The sequence below is a fragment of the Vicia villosa genome, unplaced genomic scaffold (assembly GCF_029867415.1).
Source record: "Vicia villosa cultivar HV-30 ecotype Madison, WI unplaced genomic scaffold, Vvil1.0 ctg.001170F_1_1_1, whole genome shotgun sequence".
NCBI classification, from domain to species: Eukaryota; Viridiplantae; Streptophyta; class Magnoliopsida; order Fabales; family Fabaceae; genus Vicia; species Vicia villosa.
In genome coordinates, this window is record NW_026705514.1 from 81407 (window position 1) to 91263 (window position 9857).

Here is a 9857-nt window from a genome sequence, read left to right on the forward strand (position 1 = left end):
GTTCACAATACTATACCCTTCTTTTATGATGTGGAAGATCAGAGAAAGCTGCAACTTCAGAGCATACTAAGAACATTTATCCCCATATCTAACCAAAAGCTCTAATACTAGTTTTTGGAGAAAAGTTCTAATATTTTATAATACATGATAGATGTTGGTACAACTGATTGAATTTAGAGCGTTGATCAGCTGGATCATAGTCACATTGTTCATAAATCAGCTTATTTCCTAACTGTTCAAGCACATATCCTAATGGTTTAGGCATTTCAGGATAGTCAGATAAACTTCTGCGATTCTTTTGAAGAAGTTTTTTTTTTTTATAATATTAATCAAGGTTAAATTGGTAATTTCTTCATTTGATAAACTCAATCCTGTAAAATAAATCATATTATGTTGTGAATATAATTTCCATAATAAGTATACAGACACATGCATAATAATATCGTTAAATTGATTAATTGATACCTATATTTCTTGCAAGTGTTTGTTGAGCGTAGAGTATACCATCAAATAATAAATGTCGTGTTTTACTCCAAACATATGCTGGCCTATTCATGATACTTTATGACAACATATGGACAAAAAGTACTAAAAAAATACCCAATCCCTAATAATTTGCCTCTGTTTTGCTGCTATGAATTATCATCTCCTATAAAACCCAAAGAAAAACATACATCACGAAATGAATCTTAGCTGACGTTGTTAACAATTTTGATCTCTCCATAACTCTACGAACCTTTGAAAGGGGTTAACATCATTAGGAGATAATACAATTCGCCAGTGTCTGGAGGAACCCGGATTAACCTACCAATTGTGTAACCTTTTTGTCGGGGCTTCTATTCTCTTTTTTCTTGACATAAACAATCTTGAAAATAAATTTTGTTATCTGTTAACTCTCTAGCTTCAGAATATTTGTTGTTTGCTTTAAACCATGCTATAAACATCGATTCCGCGACACTTGGCTTATCCAGAACGATATTAATAAAATCAGTATTTGTATAATATAAAAAATCCGCCCCCTCACAATGGAAAAATAACCTTTCAACAAATGGTTTCCTTTCATGTATAGGAAATGAACAAAATTCTCCAAGATGCTTTACTTGGAGATACATATCTACAAATAATGTATTGTTTGATTTCATCAATACATTGTTCTCTAGTAGAGTTTCCATCTTCACTTGAAACAATGACAATAATTATTCTATCATAGCCTTTGTTTGTATTTGAATAAGTACTTGATTGCACCACTCCATATTTATATGAGCTTGAAACTTCATCAACAATTTGGGATTGTATGGAGCAACATGCCTATTATCTTGATGAATGTCATTCTTAAGGATAAGTTTCCATAACCATCTTGATCAACAATTATATTTGTTTGAAAATCCTTTGGAAAGTATTTTGAACATTTTCCATCTTTCATACACGGTGCATATTGGTTACCACTTTCACATGGACCATGTATCATATGGGATTTAACCAAGTTATATAACTTTGAATCTGACTCTTGATTGAGAAGTTCAATTGAGATGATCCGATCAATATCACTTGGAGTCAAATACTTGTTCGATGGGCGAAGGAAAATTATAATATGGGCATGAGGTCAACCTCTTTTCTGATATGTATATCCGAACAAAGCACACATTTTTCAGCTCAAAGACAAGATTAATGAAAATAATGAAGGATGAAATGAGTGAACTTTACCTAAAATTGTAGCTTCTTTTGCTCCATTTGATGTGATAAAATCCAATAATGCTTGTTTGAAATTGAACAGTTTGTTGAAAATGAAATCTTGTTTTAAGAGTTTTTGGTTATGGAGTAAGTTTGAAGTGTAAGAAAGATGATCGTGCAAGGTGGTCATATATTCAATTTTTCGCTAGAGATTTTTGGAGACACATCTATGAAAATATCACTGAGTGGTTAAATAATAAATCATCTAAGCGAAACTGTTGAAAAATGACTTTAGAGATATGTTCGAAAATGTATCTACGAATTAACTTAAAAAGAAGCACAAATATGTTTTTGAACTAAAATTTGACAAAAAAAAAAATTGATGCATTCAGAAATACATCTCTGATTAAATTTAAAAACATTTGGTGATTTTCAGACGCGTGTTCCACTTGATAAGGGCGCAAAGAGAAATTCTCAAAGTATTGTATTTGAGAATTTCTTTACCCACCTCCCTATGGGGGTCACCCCTAGCAAAATCCCCCATTTGCCCCTGCTTCGGAGATGCATCTCCGAAGTAATTTTTTTTTAGATTTTTTTAACTTCGGAAATGCATCTCCGAAAACACCACTTTTTTGGTGTTTTCGGAGATGCATTTCCGAAAAGCATGAAAATTCGAAAAAAGGGAATATTTCGGAAGTTCATTTCCGAAAACATATCTGCATATACAATTTTCCCTCCTTCACTATTTCATCATTTTTTCTCCAAAACTACTCCAAACCCTCTCCAAAACTCAATCAATCTCCATCCATTTTTCGTCTCAAAATCAAGTTTCAAACCATTGATCACGTTAAAGGGAGCATAGAAAGCTACAATTTGAGGTAAACATCTCTCATTTCATCCCCTATTTCACTATATTGATTCAACAATTTTATGCTGAAACCTGCGATGGTTCGGAAGTTCATTTTCGAAATATGTTACCTAACAAATTTCGGAAATGTACTTCCGAAATAAGCCCTGGCAGTAAAAAACAGTTTTGGCCAATTTTGCTAATTTTTGCATATGTTAGGTATGGTGCATCCGGACAACATTGTGCACGACGACATAGTAGCTAACGTTAATACCGATTCGGGTATCGACGTTAAATCGATGATCGATGCGGTTGATGTTGGGCAACAATTTACAAATGATCGGATCTTCGCTAGTCGCGAATAATTGATTGATTGGGTTCGTAACGAAGCTTGTAAACTTGGATTTGGAATAGTTATTTTAAGGTCCGACAATGGAAATAGTAGGCGGAAAGCTTTCATTGTTTTGAATTGCGAATGGGGTGGTAGTTAAGTACTGTAACACCCTTCTAATACCCCACATAATTATTTAAACAGTAATCAGAGTAAACATGAATAGGGCATTACAACTTCCATAAAATCAAAATAATACTCATGTCATGCCATAAAGAGGAACGTTAAACCCAAATATCATTCAGATCATCATGTCAACACAACGGAAATATATTTAACATCTGAACAATGCAACATCCAAGGTCATAGACTTAAAACACCATTATAATAAAATAATGAAATAAAAGAGTTCCACAAATAACTCTAAACAACGTCCCCAGTGTTACACGACCAGAGCATGACACAGACCACACTGACTCTAACGAACTACTTGACGAGCTAATCCTCACCAAGTACAAGAACTACTCCTCAATCTGAAAAATAACAACAGTAAGGGTGAGTCTCATTCACATTTAACTAATGTTATAAGATATAGATAATAAAATATCATTTCACATGCCATTCACCCAATCACAGTTACGATCAGATTCAAACCATACAATCAGTAAGCAAACAACCAATCAACACATATTATAACATTGGCCAATCTTCCATTCATGTTATAATAGCACAAACAGCCTAATGCAATGCAACTACATGCATGTGGTACCAAAATCTGGGATAACCCAACTCACCGATCCACCATCATCAAGGATACGGTAACACCCACTCACTAATTCCTCACAATGGGAATTAGCTACCACTGATCCACCATCGTCAAGGACCAGCCACATAATGATTATGAATGCATGCATCAACTATAACATGCTCATCACCCACATAATCGACCAAATGTCATAATCATTAATTACAATAGTAAATAGTCACACACAATCATACTATTTCTCGACCATAGCAAAACACATATTTTATACCAACAATACATGTATAACAAACACCGGTTACAACCACAACATCATACAGGTAAAACATTCATTAGTGTGCCTATAAGCATAAACCACCACAACCAGTTAAAATCGAGTGTTTTAAAAATAATTTGAGTCACAACCCAAAACACCATTTTATTATATAAATTATTTGTTTAGCTTCACTATACTCGAAACGGCTCCAAAATCCGGCTTACAGTTTAGAAGTTACACCTCTTTAAAACTTTTCAAAACGGCCTGTCGCCAACTGCCAACAGCACGCGGCGCCACACACAGTTCGCGGCACGGAACGAATAGGAATTACGCCTTCGCGGCGCAAACAAAGGTTCGCGGCGCGGAATGAATAGGAACTACGCCTTCGCGGCGCAACCCAAGGTTCGCGGCGCGTACTGAACACAACCCAACTTCCTGGCTTTCTGCCAAGCAGTTCGCGGCGCCAACTCCTGGACGCGGCGCGAATTGGCGATTTCCAGAACTCCGAATCGCAGAAAACAGCCTGCGATTTTGCCCTTCCTTCACCAAGTCATTACCAAACCAATCCCATTCCAACCAGATTTCGCATACAGTGAAACAAACACATATTATAACACATTATAATACATTTAAATCATCTAATTAACACCATACATGATCAACACAATCATTACCAAATCAATCCTCCCAAAACCTAACATTTCTACAACCTAAGCATAACTCAATTAGTACGATTAACATGATCAATTCTATCGTACTACCTATAACCCCATAATAGAAGATAAACGGAAGAGTCCCCCCTTACCTGAAGTTTGATTCTTCGCTCTTCCTCTTGTCGCACTTCTTCGCCCCTCTTCTCTTTTCATGTTCAGACTCTTTTCCAAAATGCTGTAACCTTCTCTATTCCACAACTCCTTCTATTTTATTAAAAAATGAAATAAAATTATTTTAATTAGTAATAGGGCCTACCAATGCACCCCCCCCTCTTTACTAACCACAACTCAAGCCCAATTGCTTAATTCCTCATAATCTTCCATAATTCCAAATAATTCCCCATAATTCAATTAAATTAATTAAATTAAATTATGAAAATAACTGGAGTGTTACAACTCTCCCCCACTAAATAGTTTTCGTCCTCGAAAACATACCTTAGGCAAATAACTCTGGATAGGAATCCTTCATCTGACCTTCCAGTTCCCAAGTCACATTCCCACCTGCTGGTCCTCCCCAAGCTACTTTGACCAGTGCTATCTCTTTGCCACGCAATTGTTTCAGCCTTCGATCTTCAATCCTCATAGGCAAAGCTTCAACTGTCATGTTATCCTTCACCTGTACATCATCGACTTGGATCATATGAGATGGATCAGCAATGTATTTCCTCAACTGCGACACATGGAATACATCATGCAGATTCGCAAGCGTCGGTGGCAACGCAATACGATACGCCACTTCTCCAACCCTCTCCGTAATCTGAAATGGACCAATGAAACGCGGAGTCAACTTCCTTGATTTCAGTGCTCTACCAACACCAGTCGTAGGAGTCACCCTCAAGAACACATGATCTCCTTCTTGAAATTCAAGTGACCTTCTTCTTTTATCATGATAACTCTTCTGACGACTCTGAGAAGTCTTCATCTTCTCCTGAATCATCTTAATATTTTTTGTTGTCTCCTGAACAATTTCCGGCCCAATCACAGCACTTTCGCCAGATTCATACCAACATAAAGGCGTCCTACACCTCCGACCATACAAAGCTTCAAATGGAGCCATACCAATACTCGAGTGAAAACTATTATTGTAAGTAAATTCGATCAAGGGTAGATAACTATCCCAAGCACCACCTCTTTCTAACACACAAGCACGCAACAGATCTTCTAGTGATTGAATAGTTCTTTCCGTCTGTCCATCCGTCTGCGGATGATAAGCAGAACTCAATCTCAGCTTAGTACCCAAAGCCTTCTGCAAACCTTCCCAGAATCTGGATGTAAACCTTGGATCTCTATCTGACACGATACTCGAAGGAATACCATGTAAACTCACTATCTTCTCAATATATAATTGAGCCAGCTTCTCCATCGGGTAATCCATTCTCATTGGTATAAAGTGGGCAGATTTTGTCAACCTGTCCACAATAACCCAAATAGCTTCACAATTCTTCACCGTCCTCGGCAAACCTGAAACAAAATCCATAGATATACTATCCCACTTCCATTCCGGAATAAATAACGGTTGCATAGCTCCATACGGTTTCTGATGCTCAATCTTCGACTTCTGGCAAGTCAAACAAGCATAGACAAATTCAGCTATCTCCTTTTTCATTCCAGGCCACCAAAACAGCTTCTTTAAGTCATGATACATCTTGGTAGCACCAGGATGAATACTCAATCCGCTACGATGTCCCTCCTCAAGAATGCTTCTTCTCAATTCGGCAACATCAGGAACACAAACACGATTACCAAACCTCATTATACCATTCTCGTCGATTCTGAATTCACCTCCTTTATCTTGGTTAATCGGAGTCAACTTATCAACCAACTCTACATCAGTCTTCTGACCCTCTCGGATTTCCTCAAGAATACCACTAGTCAGCTTCAGCATACCCAATTTAACATTGGTAGGAGTGTCTTCACATACTAAACTCAAATCTCGGAATTGCTCAATTAAATCCAATTCTCTCACCATAAGCATAGACATATGCAGGGACTTCCTACTCAATGCATCGGCAACAATATTTGCTTTATCCGGATGATAATTCAGTTCAAAATCATAATCCTTGAGAAATTCTAACCATCTTCTTTGTCTCATAATTAGCTCTTTTTGATCAAAGAGATACTTCAAACTCTTGTGATCGCTAAATACTTCAAACCTTGAACCATATAGATAATGCCTCCACAATTTCAACACAAATACCACTGCCGCCAACTCTAAGTCATGAGTCGGATAATTTCTCTCATGCACTTTGAGTTGTCTCGACGCATAAGCGACTACCTGTTGATTCTGCATCAGTACACCTCCTAATCCCATCAATGAAGCATCACAATAAACAACAAAAGACTTCGCCGGGCTCGGCAAAATCAAGATCGGCGCACTAGTCAACCTCTTCTTCAACTCTTGGAATCCTTCTTCACATTTCGAATCCCAGACGAAAGCTTGACCCTTCCTAGTCAACTTAGTTAACGGCAATGCTAACTTTGAAAAACCTTCAATGAACTTTCTATAGTAACCCGCAAGACCAAGGAAACTACGGATTTCAGAAACTGACTTCGGAGCTTCCCATTGCGACACTGCTTCTACTTTCGTTGGGTCAACGACAATACCATCCTTAGAAATTACATGCCCAAGAAAGCTTACTTCATTTAACCAGAACTCACACTTTGACAGTTTTGCATAAAGTTTCTTTTCCTTCAATAGTTCCAATACCACTCTAAGATGATCTGCATGCTCTTCTTAATTCTTAGAATATATAAAAATATCATCGATAAATACTACTACGAATTGGTCGAGATAGGGATGAAAAATCCTATTCATATATTCCATAAAAACCCCCGGCGCATTAGTTACTCCAAACGGCATCACTATATATTCGTAATGGCCATACCTCGTTCTAAATGCCGTCTTCTGAATATCGTCAGTCTTCACCCGAATCTGATGATATCCCGACCTCAAGTCAATCTTACTGAACACGCACGCCCCAACCAGTTAATCCATTAAATCATCAATCCTCGGCAATGGATACCGATTCTTGATAGTAACTTTATTCAGTTGCCTATAATCCACACACAGCCTCATTGAGCCTTATTTCTTCTTCACTAGTAACACCGGTGCACCCCACGGTGAGACACTAGGACAAATAAATTTCTTCTCAAGTAACTCTTCCAATTGACTCTTCCACTCAGTCAATTCCGATGCCGACATACGATAAGGTGCCATCGACATAGGACTAGTTCCAGGAATTAATTCAATGGCAAACTCTACCTCCCTCTCTGGCGGTAATTCTCTTACATCTTCTGTGAAAACTTCTGGAAATTCATATACTACCGGCAAGTCACTACTCACCGCTTTCTTTTTCACTTCCATGGATGCAATAAACATAAACACGGCAGCCCCGTCCTTCATTGCTTCATCCACTTGTCTAGCCGTCATTGCTAAATCCTCAACATTGACATCTTCAGGAAAAATAACCGTCTTCGTGAAACAGTTGATATGAACCCGATTAAATTGCAACCAATTCATGCCCAGGATAACATCAAGTTGTTCCAAGGAAGGCACACTAAGTCCATTCCGAATTCTCTACCAAAAATATCAATTGGACAGTTCAAACAAGCAAACGAAGTAGTCACTGAACCCGATGCAGGAGTGTCAATGATCATACTTCCATTAATATCATATACTTCCAAATTCATGCGTTTAGCACAATCCAATGAAATAAACGAGTGAGTTGCTCCAGTATCTATTATTGCAATTAAAGGAGTGCCATGGATAAAACACGTACCTTTAATCAACCGATCCTCTGGAGTAGTCTCTGAACCAGATAAGGCGAACACCTTACCACCAGCTTGATTCTTCCTCGGTTTAGGACACTTAGGACTAATATGACCTTCTTCTCCGTAGTTGAAACAAGTCACAGTGTTCCCTTTGCACTCAATAGCAATGTGACCTGCCTTTCCACATCTATAGTACTTCTTTTCCTCAGTTTTGCTCTCGTGAATGCGATGTCCAGGTTCTCCACACTTGAAGCACTTAATAGGGGCACTAGAGTCTCCCCCACTAGGTTTCTTCCAACCTCCAGCTTTCTGGTTACCCTTACCATATGGCTTACCACGATCCATATGCCTTTTCCCTTTCCTGTCGACTAACTCGCGAGAGTGTGACGACTTCAGCTTAATATTGTCCTCTTCAAAGATTCGGCTGCAGTCAACCAAATCGACAAACCTGCGAATCCTCTGGTATCTGATACCCTGTTTAATCTCATCACGGAGACCATTTTCAAACTTAACACACTTCGAGAACTCACTAGCCTCATCATTATTGTACTGGACATAATACTTTGCCAGTTCAACAAACTTGGACGCATACTCTGGCACGGTCATGTTACCTTGGGTCAGCTCCAAAAATTCAATCTCTTTCCTGCCTCTAACATCCTCAGGAAAGTACCTCCGTAAGAATTCTCTCTTGAACACAGCCCAAGTGATTGCAACACCTGCAGCTTGCAGTTCGTCCCTACTAGCCATCCACCAATCATCAGCTTCTTCAGACAGCATGTGAGTACCATATCTCACCTTCATATTTTCGTCACAATCAATCACCCGGAAGATCCTTTCAATTTCCTTTAGCCACTTCTGGGCGCCTTCGGGATCGTGAGTGCTTTTGAACAACGGAGGGTTGTTCCTCTGAAAACTGTTCAGCTGCCTGTCAGCACCAATTCCAGCCCCATTGGCATTCCCTCCCAACACACCAGCAATCATACCGAGAGCCTCAACAATCGTATCGTCGTTTCTTCCCCCTCTTCCGGCCATTGTTCTGTTAAGTATAAAACCATATTTATTAGAACAAGAAGTATCGACAGTGTCAATCTTACACTAATCGCATTCGAGGGATTAACCGACACTAAGACTCTGACTCAAACGACCGACAATGCTCTGCTACCACTATTGTAACACCCTTCTAATACCCCGCATAATTATTTAAACAGTAATTAGAGTAAACATGAATAGGGCATTACAACTTCCATAAAATCAAAATAATACTCATGTCATGCCATAAAGAGGAACGTTAAACCCAAATATCATTCAGATCGTCATGTCAACACAACGGAAATATATTTAACATCTGAACAATGCAACATCCAAGGTCATAGACTTAAAACACCATTATAATAAAATACTGAAATAAAAAGAGTTCCACAAATAACTCTAAACAACGTCCCCAGTGTTACACGACCAGAGCATGACACAGACCCAACTGACTCTAACGAACTACTTGACGAGCT